Here is a 19352-nt window from a genome sequence, read left to right on the forward strand (position 1 = left end):
GCCAATGCACATTTAAGTTTCCACTGTGAAGGTGTTCTCTGTGTTGAGTTATAGTACTGTGTGGCACCTCTCTAGATTACAGGCCCCTGTGAGTCTCATTTAGCTGTGAAAAAGGGAGGTTTGACTGATAGGCTCATTTGGATTAAGTACAAGCGCACTGCTCTGAAATATCCCTTAGAAAAGAAGAGAACAAACTTTTACGCTACTCTTGAACTCTTAAAAATCTGTTAATCTCACACAGTCAGCCTCAGCTATTAACAGAGGAGGAAAACTGGTCACCATTATAAATTAACACGTCATCAGTTAACATATTAATACAAGATGACATTGTATAGTGTTGTCCTCTTAAACATATCTATGCAATCTGCATTAAATTTAGAAATTTAATCATTAATAAACGTGAGTCTCACTCGGGGGTATCTGTGTTCCTGCATCCCTCTCTGTGTATGTGATTACTCCATGGACAGGAAAGCGCCGGAGCCATTGTCAGGTCAGGCTCTACAAAGCTACGGCTGATGTAGGTGGTCTACGTTGCCTCATTATTAACAACATGTGCAGTGGTCTAATGAACTTAAGACAATGCTAATTAATGGAAGAGAACAAAGGCTTAACATTTTTAGAAAGTGTGAAGCACTGAGTCTGCTTGTATGACAGCGTTTAAGCCACCTTAATCCGCGTGTGATGCAGCGCATAGTGCCTCGACCGTGTGGGGGCCTCAACCTCACAGCGCTGGGGCAGGTCACAAGGAGCAGCTCCATACCTCAGCTGATATAGTCACCTGTGACAATCCTTTATGGGCTGATAAAGTAGGGGAAGTCTCTCAAGGAACAGTGCACTGACTTGGCGGAGGGTCTCCCCAGGGAGCAGGTGTCAGGGTTGTCTATCAGAAGGCTGAAAGGAGAAAAGGGACGTGTTACCGGGCTCTATTGTATCCTGGTTGTCATTGACTGATCGGGTCCATTTAGCTGGCTTTCACAGTGAATGAAACCACCTGAATAGATGAAAGCGAGACAGCCTTCCCGACAAACAAGGAGCCCTGGAATATTCATGGAGGATCTGTGAGGAAAAGATTAATGTATTAGAAATTAAAATGGGGCCCGGACGTATGATCTTGCTCTAACACTTGGCCAGACCTGTGTCACCCGCCGCTAGCGCCTGAAGTCGGCACATGCCGCTGCCAAGGTGGAGAGGAATCATTAAGCACCCTGCCATTGTGTGAGCAGAATAATCAAACTTCACCCCATTCTTTCCCGCAGCACTGACAATGAATAATTCTGGAGCCATTTGCAATGTTAACGGCACCTATCTGGGCCATCCATGCCTTTATGATAAGAGCTCCAAATATGCATTTCAACAGTCTGAACAGAAGCTGCTTCACCGGCATTTCAAAGGACACCTGTCAGTCATCTGAAAGAGCTGTCAGTCTCTGTCACGCAACAGTGCCAGTGAAATGGCCCAAAAGATAATCTTTACTCTCTCTCTTTCTCTCTCTCCACCTCTCTCTTTCAGATCAGAGCCGTTACATTTGCAATAGAGTGACAAGTGATTTACACTGGAAAATGGATTGTGTTTAAACTGAAAAAAGGAGGGGGGTTGGGGGGTATTCTTTTAGGCTGTGTTATTCTTTGCTGGTGTACAGCTGTATCAAATATGCTATCATAAATGTGATCTGGGCTACACTGAATGTCATTATGTGTGATACCATGAGCACTAGATGGGCTACTGAGCTCAAAGGTGACTTTGATAGTTCCTATCTCTCTAAACAGAGCTCCGTATCTATGAGGAGTAGGAGCCGAAATGGGTGGGATCAAACAGGTTTGTGTTTCCAAAAAGTTTGACCTTCTGTTGTTTTTAACTGGAATGTGTCTTCAAATAGCAATCACTACTGTGTGGTTTATCTACCATGCTGGACAACACTGCCCAGCTATCTCTCTATAGATTTCTACTTAATAAAATCTCTCTTTTCCCAGCACTGCCTCACAGAAAAGACATACTCAAATGATTTCTTTACTTAACGCCATAAACCAGTTTGTTGCAGATTGCATTTGCATGGCCACTTTATTGGCAAGGAAGCAAGTGAAGCCCCCCTGCCCATCCACATGTAGGCCAGTAATTTGTTAAGCACGACTAACTTGTGTGCCACCAGCTGTTGGTGATATTTACAGCTGAGTGCAGAAGCTGTGTTTGGACCAAGGCTTGCAAGGCCAGGGCAACACTAGGCCCAGTCCCTCTTCCCTTATGGCCACTCGATGGGCGACGACAGCCAGCACTCACAACACAGCCCACGATACCATGAAATCACAATACAGAATGATACAAAACTAGATTTTATATACCCTGGACAGCTTGCTGGCTCAGCAGAGTAAGGAGTAAGCCATGTGCTTGTGATATGGAGAGTCTGAATCTGGAGAATGACCTTTATGACAAGTCATCCTCTCCAAAATCTCCTCTGTCACCCTCAAATATGTTCTATCCAATAAAGCAAAAAAGACCCTTACTGTGGATGGCCCAGTTGTTTCCCTGCAGTACACCACTTTTCCAATCATGAAGCGATCACAGCTAAGATATGGACCATTTTACCATGCATACCAGACATCAGTGACACATTTCGATCACTGAAGTCCGCTACAACTGCCTGAAACAGTCTTCAATGTGCACCTTGGACCTCTGCCAAAAGCCAGAGTCACTTTAGTTCATCCAGCACAAGCCAATACAAAGCTGCTGTGGAAACCCTTATGCTTACCCATCCAAAATTCTTTGTTGTTTTCCAGCGAATCAGGCCATTTTCGCACAGAACAAACAGCAATTTGACGAGCAATTTGAATTTTGGGCACTCCTCTTTGTCACATAGTTTCCACACCATGTCCGTTCCTCTAACAATCTCCTCATTGTGGCTCAGGGAGCACATGGTTCAAGAAGTGAGTCACTCGATGAATGTTCACTTTCATTTCAGAGTGCAGTAGGCTGGCATAATCCCTGATACTGAACCCTGACTCACCAGGTCTTTTTTAGATTGAGCGTTCTGTCCTTCTTCCATTGTGAAAAAGCACTTGCACTCGCACTTTTGACTAGATAAAGTTCATCTACACGCTCACTGATGAAATTACATGTGTCAGAAAGACAACAAGGCTGTTGTGAACAAAAACATTACGAGGAAACCCACTGAAGACAAATGAGCACTCGTTCAAATAACTCACGAGTGAATGAAATGTTATGAGTTAATCAAATGAAGTGAATAAAGGAACAAAAGCGAGTAGTTATCTTGTCTGCTGTTTTTTTTTTCCATTTTGAAATCCTCACCAAAATGAATGTCAATAGATGTGCTTGTACAACAGCTTTCTTACAAATTATTCAGTGACTACAATTTTGCAGTTGAAAAAGTCACACACGGAAAGCCATTTACCTGAGTCACAAATGAGTATGTAATTGAGTCCTTAGGGAAAATAACTCAGCTTAACTACTGGAAATAATGTGTAAATTCAATACATTTCCTAATGAGCTCATTTGAGTTTGCTGCAATTATATTTGCTAGTCTAGGTGCAGATAGGATTCTGCAGCTGAGTTGAGGTGAATAAAACCACAGCTCCCTTGTATTCATTAAAATTAGCATATGGACCTGTCAACACTTCTCAGAGGCACGTTGTAACAATGCCATTTAGCCCTGCATCAAGCAATGCCAATGGAATGAATGCATGTGGTGGGTAAATGCCTCCCCACCCCTAGCGACAAGGGTGGAATAGGACTGGCAATGCTGGCTCTGACGCACAAAAGAGGCTGCATTTTAACAGCCAGGCCCTGGCCTCTGACCAGGGGCTATCCACATCAACACTGCTTACACTCCACCATACCTCCCAGCTACTGGCCCAGCCAACCAGCTCTATACACACAATGAGACAGACAGGGAGAGGAACAAGACTGAAGAAATGAAGACTGCAAATGTATGAGCGCGTGTGTGTGTGTGTGTGTGTGTGTGTGTGTGTGTGTGTGTGTGTGTGTGTGTGTGTGTGTGTGTGTGTGTGTGTGTGTGTGTGTGTGTGTGTGTGTGTGTGTGTGTGTGTATCTAGGTGGGTGGATAGTGGTGGGGGCAAGGATCAAAGAAGATAATAAAGATAGGTAGGTCTCTGCAAAGTGAGTCTTTGAATCTTTGCCTTTAACAGCGTCTATTGATCGTCCTTGACTAAGTGCTTTTGTTTATCTAAATAACAACACCAAAACTTGTCAAATAATTATTTTCTATAAATACCCAGAGTCTATCTCTGGATAAACTTAAATTCTTATCAAAAGGTTCCAGGAATGAGAGGCCCATGAAAAAAAGAGCTCCTTTATTGTTGTTTGTCATCATTACACTGAAGCTGCCAGTGAGAGAAGGTATTGTTGCTCAGTGGAGCACACAAGGCCCTAGTTGCATTGTTGTGCCAGGATTTTAAAACAGGCGCGAGTTATCAATAGACCACAGACTATTCGACTCACTCAGCTGTGCCTCTCGATACACTTCAGAACCTCACACGCTGAACAGCCAGCTATGATCTAACACAATTGGGCTGCTTTACTGACAAACACTTCAGATGGATCCAGGTCTATGTCTAATGGATAGATGCTACCATCATTCCAAAGCTCTCAGATTTCCTTACTATTGTTTACAAAGAATATGAACTGAACACACAGTTTCATCAGTGGGATGACACAATTTCAATTAATGAAATCTCATTAGAATTTGCCATTTTGGATATTAGTACCCACACTGTATTAAGGCATAATTAACCTTGCGATTTGCTTGTGACAGCAGAAATGGAGTCGGTGAAATCAGCCCCATGAAAGAGGACACAGGAATAAAAGACTAGCTAAGGAGAAGACAAGTCCTCAGCTGTGCTCCGCACTGATCTACACACTGTGATTACCTGGAGCAGAAAACCGAATGTAAAGGCCTTGGGCTGGCTTTGATATTTCCATCGTTCGTTTGTCTGCTATGACCTGGACTACATCTAACAGACCTAGACTGGAGGTCAGTAGGAATCAAGGGAGAGGAGAGGAGAGGAGAGGAGAGGAGAGGAGAGGAGAGGAGAGGAGAGGAGAGGAGGAGAGGAGAGGAGAGGAGAGGAGAGGAGAGGAGAAATTAAAATTAGAAAAGAGGCACAGTTGAAAATTTGCACGTCCTTTTTTTTACCCCAGATGCTGACTCTTGAAATGGCCAGGCACATACAAGGTTTTCCTCTCTCTCTCTCACACACACACACACACACACACATACTCATTATAGTTACTATACTTTTGTCCTGTATTTGTTGCCATTACCACTCCCACCCCAGAACTGAAAGAAGTGGGACCAACTTTATTCTGTCAGGGCGCTTATTAAAAGTTTAAATATTCACACTGCTGTGGAACAGACCCTTAATGACGATGAACAGAGACTCTACAGTTTGTCCTCACCTTATGACAAACTATAGGCAATAAGGTGTCGGTGAAAAGAAAATAAAGTTTCCCTATAGTCTGGGCATAAATACTCAAGAAAAAAGGTCTAGATAATGGCAGAAACAAATGAGTAGAAAAGCATTGGATTTTAAACATAACTGAGTATACATATTGTAAGCATACATACAGAATAAGGCTGTCTTTTGTGTTGGTTGGCTTGCCTTTTTAATACCACATGGATGTTAAGGACAGTGCCTGTGGACTGGCAGATGAGGTTGAGGGTGGTGGCTCTTTAACAAAAGGTGCTAAAACTATTAGCATGCCCAGCCCTGTGGTGGCCTAAGAGGAGACAACGCTTCAATAGGGACAAGGCTACAGTTAAAAAAAAAACACACCTCATCTAAGGTACTGAGTGAGCACATTAACCCTGGGTTTATCAATATAACTAAGTGGTTTAAATGAAAGAGGCAGGATTTGTAATTACAAGCCAATCAGTTAAAATAATCACTCTTTGGGTCGCCCAGTAGCTCACCTGGTAGAGTGCGCCCCATGTACAAGGCTGAGTCCTAACCGGTTAGAATCAACCCCCCCAACACCACCACCACCTCTCTCTCTCTCTCTCTCCCTTCTACATTTCCTGTCTTCAGCTGTCACTATCAAATGAAGGCAAAAAATTACTTTAAAATAAATAATAATAATCACAGTTTGCTACCGTGTAACTGTTTATATAAAAATATTTCAGATAAAAGCTTGATTAATGCTTAATAAGGTGACCAAATGTGGAATATATGAAAAGCTTAGCTTCAGTGTAGAGCTGAAACAATCAGTCAATTAATTGGTTAGTCAATTGACCAAAAATGTATCTGAAACTATTTTGATAATTGATTAATTACTTTTTCAAGCAAAACTGACTGCTTCTCAATTGTGAAGATTTTTTTGCTTTCCCTTGACTTTTGTGATCGTAAACTGAATATCTGCTTTTGACTGTTGGTCAGACAAATCAAACAATTTGATGACAACACCTTGCTCTTGGAAATTGTGATGGGCATTTAATCATTAGGTGCAGCCCTTCTTCAGTTTTAAAAGCGTTACAATGGGCATACCATTTAGAATCATAACTCTATCGAGTCAATAAGGAGATTTTCTATTCACAAAGGCTCCTCATGCTCTCCTGAGCTGCAGTGATGGAAGAAGAGTGCAAACTCTTTTTACACTGAACCAAATACCATCGGGAATTCTGTCAGATGTCAAATGCAACAGTGCAAAATTCAGTGATTTTTCATACTTATGTTGTTTTAGTGGGTTTATAAAGTTTGCACTTGAGAACTAAACAGGCAGCATTAAAAAAACTGTGTTACTTCACAGCAAAAACAAGCAAAAGTACCTCACTACCAATATTCCCACAGGCAAAAAGTCTAAAATTGGTAATCTAATGACATCTGAATGTGCTTACCTCACGACTAACCAACTGAACCAACTATAGATGACACGGCACTCTAATACTGTTTGAGACATGGTTATATAGTAATTTACTGCATCTGTCCATAACTGGGATGCTCTGTAAAATACTATATTTATTTATGAGTGTGCATTCTCCATACAAGTGCTTTTAAATCTCCTTTATGTTATGTTGCCATATCCCGCTGAGATGGGAAAATTATGGGATGAGATGTGAAAATTAACAGAGGTTTAAATTAACTTATCATCCATTATGAATTTGGCAAAATGAGGTTGGACGAATGTTCTCATTTGCAATAAAGAGGTGACAAAGTGAATGTTAGGACATTAGTATCTTGATTCAGACTTAAATATAGATAGCCAACCAGGTAGATGGATTGTTCTAGATCGATAGATCTGATAATTGTATATTTATATGGTATTTAACTTATGGGTTAATGTGTTTAATGGAACAGCTGCATGATGATAAAAATGAAAAGAAATGCACTAATACAAAACTTGTATAACAGCTATTTAAACTCTACAATAAGAGAAAAAGTTAGATGATGGATCAAGTCCGGCTATTGCATGGGGAATTTAACTGCATTTTAAATCTGCCATAGCTTTCAATGACAGCTTACAACCGTTTCTCAAAACATGTTTTTGTGTGTAGAGCAATACAGCCGAGCTCAAATTTCTCTCGTCCCTTCAAGCGCAAAATACAAAAGGCCTAGGCTGCCACTACCTGATTCAATCAAGTGTGTTACATTGTATACCCATGGGCAACAAGGCAACTTGTATTTTAATTAATAATGTAATACCCTGGTCTCAAAGCCTTGACCCCTGGCATTCTTGCTGCTTTTTTTTGTAAATACTCTTAAGATCCCAGCAAAGATGCTGGGAGCATTTTTCTACACACTCCAACTCATGCAACTGGATTTGATACATAATGCTTGACACTAACACTGTAGCATTTTGAAGCACTATGTGAGTGAAGAGAAACATGTATTTTAGCATTATGCGATAGCTCAGGAACCAAGGAAAGTACACTGCGTTCCCTAGTTATTCTTTACCATCATTTATAGGTAAAGAATAACTAGGGGAAAAAAACAAGGAAGGAGCCCTAATACTGGAGGAGGATGGGGAAGGAGAAGAAAAATGCAAAATAGATTTAACAGTAAATGAGAAAGTGTATGGGATAAGAAAATATCCTATGTATGCAGAGTGCATGGTGTGAATAAAAGTTAATGTTAAGGGCTATGAAGACATGGCTGTGGGTGCTATGTTGTGAGGAATAACGTGCACAGTGAAGGGTAAACACACGCTTCTTTGGAGATCCTGGACCGGAAAGAAGCCTGAGGGAGCTCAAGGGCTTGTGGGATACGGGGCTGTATTCAACCTTTCTCTGCAGCCACACACGCCACAACAACAGGAAACGATGGCACTTTTACAGTACGCCATGAGAAGTACTGACTCATTTGTACACACATAACAAAAATGTTAACTAAACATATAAAAGTAAATGACTGACTGACTCACATTAAGTCATGGAAAACATTAGGAAATGACTGATGCACTGCAGTCATTTGTGCTATGTTTTTAGCCACACTGATCAAAGCTTTCATCATAAAAGATGTGAGACAATACAACAGATCAATTACCTGCCAATTATTTATGTCAACATTTTATTTATAGTTGTTGTTTTAAAAGTATCATCAGTCATTTTTAAATCACAACAGATATTGTATCTGTTGTGGTTTAAAAATGACTGATCAAAAAAGCAACTATAAAACAATTTTATGAAATGACAAATTTAATTTACAATGGAATAAACATTTTAATTAGCTAACATGAGCTCAGCCACAAGTAAATCTAAAGTGATTATTCCTGCCCTTAGAGAAAGGCTGTCTCCCTGCGCTCTGTCAAAAGGTCAATTATGGCCCCAAACCGCCATGCAGTGACAGTGACCTGGAAGCGCTACTGATGACCCCACATCCAGGGGCCCAAAAGAGTTGATCATCTAACATGCAGGCTGCCCGGAGACATGGAAATCTGACATTTGTCCTTATTCAGATGAACACAAACAATATGCATCTCATGCCTCTCCCTAACCTGTGCCAAATCTAAGGCATAGGGACCAGCAGTCTTGATGCATTGTCCTCCAATCCAAGTCCATGCCCTTCCCTGTGAATACAGCCACACAGCAATCACACACAGAGCCTGCAGTAAGAGCGAACTGCAAAAAGGCGCCATCTTCACCAGCATCTGCACTAACACTAGTCATTATAGTTCTAGTCTACAGTACTTGGGTCACAAAATGGAATGGGGTCATACAGTAAAGGAAAATGTTAAGGGTTAGAACAATTCAAGTTATGTGTACTGCAAAAAGAAATTACAAGTTAAGATTTTCTTTGTGAACATTTTTCATGTTGATGCTGGTTGTCAGTAAAATATCTAAAATCTAAATCTTTAAAGAGGCTACAATCGATATTTTTATAATAACAATGGATCAAATGACTATGTGTAATGTGAAAGGGGTCGCTTGTAGTGACGAACCCACAAAGAATTATCATCCAACTCTGCAGGTGTCCTCAGCTTGACTAAGCTTTATTGTGTCAGGCAGCTGTTTTCAGCAAAAAGCTCTAAAAACACACAACCTGCTCAGCACCAAACAGCAGACAGACACAGTTAGCAACTAACTAGTGGACATAATGGAGTATTAGCAGCCAAAGAGCCAGATATTTCATTTAGGATTTGATGGAGACCAAAAACAGAGTTCAAATGAGAGTGAATATTTGACTTACTTTCATCAGATGGACACAAACACAACTCAACAAATAAATGATATATGCTAATGTTGCTCCATGTCTGCTGGATGTGTAAATAGGCAACTGATTGCTAACTCGTTTGCCATACTAACGTAAAAGGTGATAATATGCCAGTGATATTTTTTACAGCTTGTTTCCGCTGCCCCCAAGTGGCCTAAAACAATCAGTTACTGGAGGTTTAAAATGTATCTAAGTGAAAGGATACGGCCGGTGTCTTTATTTTTCTTACTGTCAACAAATCCAATGATAAGACCAAATCCAACACTGCATTATAGAGCACTCTCAGCCCCCATGCACATTCACTCCTACTGAGGATGTGACACTTAAAAAAGGGTCACAGATATATTGTTTAATTTTTAACAAATGCTAAGTAATTTCCTACAACAAACAAGTTTTTTGCAAATTTTAGTCAATATTTGTTGGGGACTATTTTCAGAGTGTTTACGGCGGCAGGACGGAGTATGTGGGATTAACAAAAAAAAACTTCAGTGCCCATTTTCATCATTATGAAGGAACATGCCAACCAAGGCAACAGTGTGGTTCATTGATGTGTTTTTAATCGTTTTTGGACCACAATGGAGGCCTATACATTGTTGGGTTTGGTCTTTTCATTGGATTTGTTATATTTGTTTGTTTATATATAAAATATATATATATAAAATATATATATATATAAATATAATATCCCCAAACTAATCCTTTAAGTTTGGAAAAATATGATATTCATAATGCACTATCCCTTCACGCTAAAGCCAACATGAGCCCGTTTACTACACTGGAGTAAAAAGCTTTGCAAAAACACCTCTATAAGAAGGTTATTGCCGTAACACTAGTGTATACACAGTAAATTCTCCCTGAATAGCACTTGCCTGAAGCAACACCTACCAGAGTAAATGTTTATCCATGTGGACTTCCCATCTCCTGCTGTTTTGTCTGTGTGTGCAGAAGGTAGCGGCCTGGCCTGGAACTGTATGACACAGAGCAAGGGCTCTCATGTCTTCAGGGCGTTCCGCAGAGCATAATCATGAAAAGCAGAAACATGAAGAAAACTGCAAAAGGTTGAGCCATGGAAACGTCTTTCTTCTGAACGTCAGTTAATTTCCTCTTTTTCCCTTTGGTTCCACATCACTTTTCTATTATGTTTTGAACACAGTGAAAACATAATACAAATCATGCTGCTGGAAAAAAAATCTAATCATTACACCCTCAAATGAAAAAATGGATACCAGTGAAAAATGTAAGGGAATTGTTATTTTTCACATTCTAATTCACATCACAAGGAACCGAAAAGAAACACATGCTGTATATCAGATTGGTTTGGTGCCTTTTGCCCCAAGCCATGCAGCACACACTGATATTAGTTTTAAATACAGATTGCTGGCAATAATAGAACAGAAGAGTCCATGCCTACCACATAGGCCCGGTCTGAAGTACCTCACATTGCCGGCTTGCCAAGACAGCTTCAATCAAAAGGCTCAAATAAATATAGTTCTTTGGGCTCTGTCAACTGTAAACTGTTATTGATCCCAACAAATGAAATTTGTTCACGTTGATCGATCAAACACATTATCTGTGTTTTCCAGTCTATTACCAGCAAGTGGAAACTCAGGAGGCATCAATAAATAGAGTTGGGTCACCCTGGGTAGATTCCTTTCAAGCTAGGAGGGCTGTAAAAACAGGCGACCAAACATTAGTACTTGTACTTAAAGGTAATGGACCTGCATCATGACTAAACGCTAAGTGCCTGGGGTGTCTAGATGTGGAAAGCACTTCTGTAGCACCTTCAAGGTCTAGAGACACTTGTATGTACTGTAAACTTGCCCTCCTCTCTTCTGCCCTTGCTAATACCCCCCCTCACACACCAACATATGAAAGCCTTCCAGCTGGCACCCAGCGCCTGTACTTGGCACTTCGGGGGAAACATGAGAATTAAACCTATATCACCCCAGCTACCAGTTCTCAAATATCAGTGGAGTCCAGCACTTCACCAGGGACTGGTGAGAGGAAAGCATGTCAATAGAACAAAAAGCGCCTTCTGGCACAGCTCCACTCAACTGTTCTGCCTACTGCTATTACAGGAGTAAAGTTTTCGTAAGGAAGTAGGTACAAATGAACCTGTGAGGAAGGGATCCATCTAACAGTTGGATGGCAAAGTGATGTATCTGTGCCTCATATAATGTGCGTTTCATGGACAAAATGTACCTGGGCATGAAGCAGAATAATAAACATTTAGCCCAGTTTCCTTGCTATTTTGGCATCTGTTTTCTGCTGAATTATAAGTTGTGACTGTGATCTACGCTGTTACCAGTTTCTATAGTTCATATATATATTTATATAAATGGGGGTAGACTAAATATTAAAATACCTCTGGCAACTGAGTGTAAGTTGCGGTCTTACTTGGAATCGAAATGTGTGTTTTCTTATGAAATACCTGAAGAAAATTAACTCTTTAACCCTCAAATTACACTTGTCTTGTTATTTTATTTGCGCTAAGGTTGGTGCACATCCCCTTGTTAGACAGTAACAATGTAATCAGTATGAAGTACTGCACTGCATCAAGATTTGTATCAAGTTAGGAAAATTATATCAGACAACTTATTTCTCTCGTAAAACAGCTAGTATTTTATGTAGAAAACAAGTATAATAACTTGCAACCAGCAGCTTTGGAAGTTATTATACTTGTTTTATTTTCCCTGTGTGAGGATCACAAACCTCAGCTGAACTTTACTAAAACCCTCTCCTTCTGTCCTTTCGCATTTCTTCAGACTAACAGGAGAGTGACAGCTTGTCCACAAACCAAGGGCAGCCTTACTAGAAATAGGAATATCCGCCCCTCTACAGTGATAGAGCAGCTCTGATAGCTCTTTTATTATGGAAAATTATTTTAAACAGCATAAAACGGCAGAGGCTCATTTTTTCCATGTTTCTGCCACTATCACTCCAGCTATTGATAAGATGTCTAAATTTATTGCAGAATAATTCTGCAGGAAAAGAGATAAAAGGTTGCTGAATAAAATATGAGGCGAAGGCTGTAAATTGTAGCAATGCATATCATTTCATTCAAATGTAGGACGCAATTACCATCTGCTACACTCATCAGTCCCCTCCTTTATGACTTAATTATATGTTTAATGCTATCAGATCAAGGAAAGGGCAAAACAGATGAATGAGAGAGAAAGAGAAAAGATTCCGCAACAAGACAAAAGGCAGATGAAAAGTAACATAAAAGGATGGAATTGATTTCATTCACCAGGAAATAGAAAAGTTAATTTAGATACAATGTTCCCTCATCTCCTGTGCCTTTGTAAGATAATAAACGCAGCGCGTTGCCAATAGGTCTCATACCAGTCAAACAAAAGAAGTCAAGTTCCTCAAAACTGAAAGTCTTGCTGCATTCATTGTGAGAAGACGGCAAGTATTATATGATCATTGCAATTATTTCAGTCCATGACATCAATGCATTGACTTCATAAAATGTAAGGTTTAGCAGTGGTGAGTGTTAGAAGACTACAACATGTAACAATATAGATCAATATTTTTTTTTTATTAGGAGTTTTGAGGGGTTTTATGACACCTGCATATTTCTATTCACTCTTGTCAATTGTATTTTACCATGATATTGTGCATTATTTTGCTTTATTTTAGTGCTAGGAAACTAAATTTATTCTGTTGTAGTCTGTTCTGTATGACTCCATCGCCAGGGCAAGATGAAACTTCACAATACTGAAACTTTTTGTTTGGATGCAAATCGTGTACGGCAGTGTTCACAAAGAAAACTGGGGTTGTCCAAATGGCTGTGGGCTAAAAAGCTAGCCAGTGGGCATCCCAGGTGCCAGCGGGCAACGTCCGAACTGTGTACCTTTGGCCAGAACTCATTATAGGGTGACATTTAGGACTGCTGCTGTCCATGCCAAGTCAGCCCTCTGGATTGAGACAAATTATGTAGTTATTTTTTATGTCAGACATTAAGTCATGTCCAGTGGGAGCCAAATCAGTATCACCTTCATGTCACCTGGAAAAAAAAAAGATAAAGGCTGTGAGGCATCTTAAACAGGGGCATTATTCAACTTATTTGGTGAAATATTCAGTCTTACAAAACAAGATTGATCTATAGTGCAGAGACTTCAACAGTAATATGAAATGTTAGATTATAAAATGACTAAACACAGAATAATACGATGACTGGTGCAAAGTCACAGTCCTGCTCAGGTGTCTTATCCTTTCTCTCTGTCTGTGGATCCTGGCAAAACTGAGATAAAATCATGTCATAAAGAGAATTTTGTACCTGTACACTGCAGTAGGTGCAATGGTTTCCGTTGCTCTGTGACAATTATTTCTTCCAAGCCTGAAGAAAAGCAAAGAATGAACAGAATGAGTGAAGAAAATAGCCTAGAATTTGCTATAAACCCATTACTAAAAGATCACATGGATGTGTAATACAAAAAACACCTGACTTTAATCAAGAGGGCTGCATGCTACACAAACTTTCAATATCCAATAAAAACAAATAATATTTCAGTGGTGCATGTCAGTGCTTTATAAGCTTAATTTGTTATATTTCTTCAATTTATGGATATACTGTAAAGGGAATAAGACAACATGAGTCCTTGCTGCAGATTTGTCCATGAAGCCAAATGATTGTCATCCCACCAGATAGTCCACAACATGAACAGAACTAAAGCGCCATCTTGTGGACTAAAAAGGGGCATCCTAACAGTTTTCCATTTACAGGTTTATCAACAGATATGCTTGCATTAGGTCCTTGAAATGATAAAAATATGTGTATAGATAATATGTTGAAAGACAAAAACAAGGCCCTAATTAAGTGTGTAAGTCAGTGTGAGTATAATGATGCAGTATGTGTTTGAGAAAATAAGTCAAATCTGCAGTTAAGCGATCAATAAACATTTTATGGCACTTTAATTTAGTGGGAGAAACTTTTAGCATTTTAGAATCCCATGAATACATCAAACAGAGGACATAAGTAGCTAGACAGAACAACTGAACACTGATGAAACAGCCACTAAGTGAGCAGTCTACACTCGTTTGCAGGTATCTCACTAAGCATGAAGTGAATCAAAGTTGTTTATCTGCTTTGTATTCTTGGGCAAATTATAGATAATTGCTCATTTGATGTATTCAGAGGAAAGCATTCATATGATGCATATGCTATGGATATTTTCCACACAAACTTCAAGATGTAACAAACAGGGGGGAAAATGGGATGTAATTGATTATAAGTTAATTGTGCAAAGGTCTCCCTGATGGGAACCATCTGTCAAAACAAGCTGTACATTCACTAATTCTAATCATAATTAATTAAATGGCTAACAAATTACATACATCATAGTTAGCACAGGGGGGAAACTACCGCAGGAACTGTTATGAAACAAATTATCTTTAACAATGAAAGAAAATTACATCACATAACTAAATATTATACTCGTTTCCGCAAGCCATATTTCTTAATGAATTCTCTAATTAATTTAATTCACACAATGTGCATAATTTGGAGCTGAAAATGTCAGTGGGTCAGGCTTAACCATATTGTTTCTGGCTGTCTATTTCAACGAGTGCCATATTAGCACAACATGACCTCTATGTAAATTACACAGACCAACTGTTGTAATTTTAATTCCAGGGTCTAATTAACATGTTCTAAAGATATCATACAACTACATTTAGCTCATTTTACACATGCCAGTGTCAATGTATGATTTCCATTTGCCTTAATTTTGTCTAATCCCTTTGATGGGAAACGTCATGACGGCTTATGTTACAGATGTCAATTATGACAAAAAGGCTATTATTTTTTTCATGCTTCTTGTATTACAGGCTGAACTTTCTTGTCAGGCTGACTCACCACTCTCAAAACTCAAGACTGCTGGAGCTGTGAGCATTTCCAGACACCATGACTGAGCTCATTCAGAAAGTATTTACATGTAAATTACAAGAGTATTTCTTAGCTAGAGGTGGTTGTTTTAGCTACCTCTTTTTTTTACCAATTACTCGGTCTTATAATATTGAGGTCAACAGGCACAATCAAAGTTAATAAGACTGATCAGCTCAAAATATGTCACAGAGGCGTTTGTGACTCTAGAGTGAAATAATAATACCCCATAGATCAATATGGTGTGGTTGATCTAATTATTTTCAAGTGGTTTTCAGTTGGCACTGCTACTGCTATAAAGAATACATTTTATTTCCAAGAACCTCTGAAGGATCATTTTCTTTTTGGAGCATTTAGATCAAAATACATCACATCAATGCACTGTAAGCTGTTGAACACATTCAAATGTACAGATATTAAATCAAATATGAATCATCAAGCATCCTGTACTAGGGCTACAACTTACAGTTATTTTCATGATCAATTAATCTGCTGATTATTCCCTTGATTGATCAGTAATTAATTGGTTGGTCACAGTGAAAAATGGCAATTACAATTTCCCAGAGCCTGAGGTGATGTCTTTAAATTGCTTGTTTTGTCCGACCAACAAATAAAAAACAAAAAAGATGCTCAATTTGAGAAAAAAAGCAGCAAATCCTAAAATTTGAGAAGCTCAAACAAAAACAATATTTGGCATTCTTGCTTGGAAAATAATTCAAACAATTAATCAATTATGAAAATGATCGCCGACTAATGAATTAATCAACATGTATGTAAGAGCAACACAGACGCCTGCATGTTTGCACATGGTTTCACTTCAGGTAATGTCACTATGAATGAAATCCTGTAAAATTAGATGCTGGTGATCGAATTTCACCGCTATATGCTCTGTCACCTCTGTCTTGCTGGTGTTTTGCCCATTTGGTTTAGAGAAAACACAATCAAATTTACCAAATGATGGCATCATGAGTGTGAATGCAGAAATGGGTGAATAAATGAATAAATTGCCCAGTGGATGGAACATATAAGCTAACACATGCATTGCAGGGCTCGGGGGCTATCCTGAGGCCAATCATTTAGCTAACACACTAATGAAAGCGTGTGTAGTGTGGCTAAGGGCAGCCACCATGGGAGGTACCACTCCCCTCCCTCCTCATGTGGGGGACTGTTAATAGGCTGGATGGAGCCAATGGGACTCCCAGGAGAGGCCTGCTGATGAAGAGGAAAACCTGTCGTTGCCTTCACTAATCACTGCCTAATGGCTGCATTAACACAGGTTTTACAAATATGATTGTGCGTGTGTGTGTGTGTGTGTGTGTGTGTGTGTGTGAGAGAGAGAGAGAGAGAGAGAGAGAGAGAGAGAGAGAAATACTGAAGTTTTAGGATCCTGGTAATCTCACTAAAATGTTCATTGGGGAATCTATTGTATTGCTTGGTAGTGTGCATATTTTGCTACCAAAGATGTGTGGTAAAACTGTAAAGTGTAGGGTTTTTGTCCTTTTCGGGGCATTGTTGGATTCCCTGTCACCAAACCAGAAAATATGAAGATTTGCTGGGATTTTTGTTTGTTTGTTTTGTTTCATATCATTAAAGGTCCAATCCATAATCCAAATGAAAACTGGACTGGAACCTGCTATCACTCTTGAACTGGCTGATGTGTCTCTAAATACAGGAACAAAAAACTCAAAATCAAATCAATTGAATCAATTAGTCGATCGACGGCTTTACATTATTGTACTGAATGTGATGGGGTTTGGGGCTGTTGGTCAGACAAAACAAGACATTCAAATACGTCACCTTGCGCTTTTGGGAAACTGTGATGGACACTTAGACTAAACGATTAATTGATTAATCAAGAAAATGATCAGCAGATAATGAAACAATAATGAAAATAATCGTTGGTTGCAGCCTCAAAATCATGTTTACAATAGTAATATTAAACAAAAAAGCAGTAAAACAGGCCTGACACCCATTATGAGTAGTTGGGAAAACCAAAAATCTAATTTTTCATTAGATCTTCACCTTAAAATGTATGAAGTTGTTGGTCAAACATATAGGACGTTAATATAAGAAGTTTACATAAGAAAAAAGACATCACTGTGGGCTCATAACTTGTGATGTCAAATATCACTATTGACATTCTCTTGACTAAATGATTAATCACTTTATCTAAAATTCAGCATGCATGAAAATAACCCTCAGTTGCAGCTACAATTTATCCATTCAAACTGTGGCAACTCTTGGTAGCCTATGTTAACAGTGTTTGTATGCGGTTCAACTCACCTACAATGTTATGAATATGTTCTCAACAGCACACATTCCGAAATAATCACAATGGTAAATCAAGTTTTACCACATTTTAAGGTGTGTGCAATGCCGGTTGTGCAGGTTTAGCTGGTCTATGTACAACGTCAATTAGAGAATATGATGTCAGAGCAACTTCTCTTAACACAAACTACAACAAATTGACTAAGACATTTTATTTTATGCTGAAGCCATATCAGTTACTGTCAAACTGCACATCCTGTTTAACATGTAACTTGCAGATTGACGCCGACACTAGTGTCTGGCTGGAGGCTACACCTTTTGCCAACGTAAAGGTGAAGCTGTAAAACGGCTGAGTTAAGAAATAGCTTCCGGTTAAGACCTACAAAGTAAAGTTCTCAGGGAATTTGTTGCAATAATTGAGTTTGACACTCTTGGACACAGCAGTTAAAAAAACAATGTCAAATCAAGGTCCACTCAGTTGGTTTTTCTAGAGCTTTCGACCACATCACATCACATGCCCCTCATCAGCAGATTAGTAGCAGTTGCCATGGAAATGTGGGTGGTCAAACTTTCCACGATTCTGAGCAACAGCTAAGACGTGTCAGTACTCGTAACCTTGGAAACAGCAGTTGACATAGCAATCTCAACTCAATGTCCACTAATTAACTTGTTTCGGAGCTTTCAACCGTATCACACTGCCCTCATCAGCAGTATGTTTCATGGATGGTTTCTGATGAGAAACAATAGGCATGTGAAGACCTAGAGATGGTCAGCATTATCGACCGTTTGAGCATCTACATTTCCATGGCAACTGGCAGACTCAATCTCTTCATGAGGACCATGTGATTTGGTCAAAAGCTCCAGAACAAGCGAGTGAGTGGACCTTGAGTTTAGGTTGTTTTTCTCAACGGTTAACCTCTCACCACAGGGTCCAATTAGCAGCTGCTCTTTAGCATTGGATCATATCACATGATCTTCAACAGCTGATGGAGTTTGCCTAGTTGTCATAGAAATGTTTTCAAATGAATTAAGTTTTTAGTATTGTGTCATGCAACTATGCCTGGCTCGCATGGCAATGTTACAAAGTGCTGTATGGCAAGCATTGTTCTTTACCCATCTGGCAGTTCATTAAAAAATCAAAACATACACTCACACTCCATAACAACACTGACAGTATGAATACCCCAAGATACAATAAACAAACTTTAAGAAAAACACCTTCAAAAAATATCAAAATGAGTCTGAGCAAACCAGTCGTCAATGGGATAAATTACTTCTTATGCAGCCAGAGGTGTCCTGCAGCACCTACCAGAGTTTATCGTCAAATTTACATTGTTTCTAGGATTTTTCTCCATGTTGTTTATTCTTGAGTTTGACCAGTCAAGCAGTTGAGAAATCAATGTCTCAACATCCATTTAGCAAGAAAACAGCTACTTAATAGACCATGTGATGGGACTGTTTCTTCAGCTGTTGAAAAAACAGAACATTTAACTGAGCATTTTAGTCATCCCATCCAACTA

The 19352-nt window shown here is 39.3% G+C and overlaps 1 long non-coding RNA gene across 1 annotated transcript; it reads right to left on the reverse strand.

The window, feature by feature from the left end:
• Positions 1–13215: 13215 nt before the first annotated feature.
• On the reverse strand, positions 13216–18253 carry LOC122885848. Its single transcript, XR_006380207.1, has 3 exons — positions 17848–18253; positions 13960–14019; positions 13216–13686 (listed from the first exon to the last, which is right to left on the reverse strand). It is a non-coding gene; the product is annotated as an uncharacterized LOC122885848 (long non-coding RNA).
• Between the last annotated feature and the right edge of the window lie 1099 nt (positions 18254–19352).

Source organism: Siniperca chuatsi, linkage group LG12 (genome assembly GCF_020085105.1).
Source record: "Siniperca chuatsi isolate FFG_IHB_CAS linkage group LG12, ASM2008510v1, whole genome shotgun sequence".
Lineage (NCBI taxonomy): Eukaryota > Metazoa > Chordata > Actinopteri > Centrarchiformes > Sinipercidae > Siniperca > Siniperca chuatsi.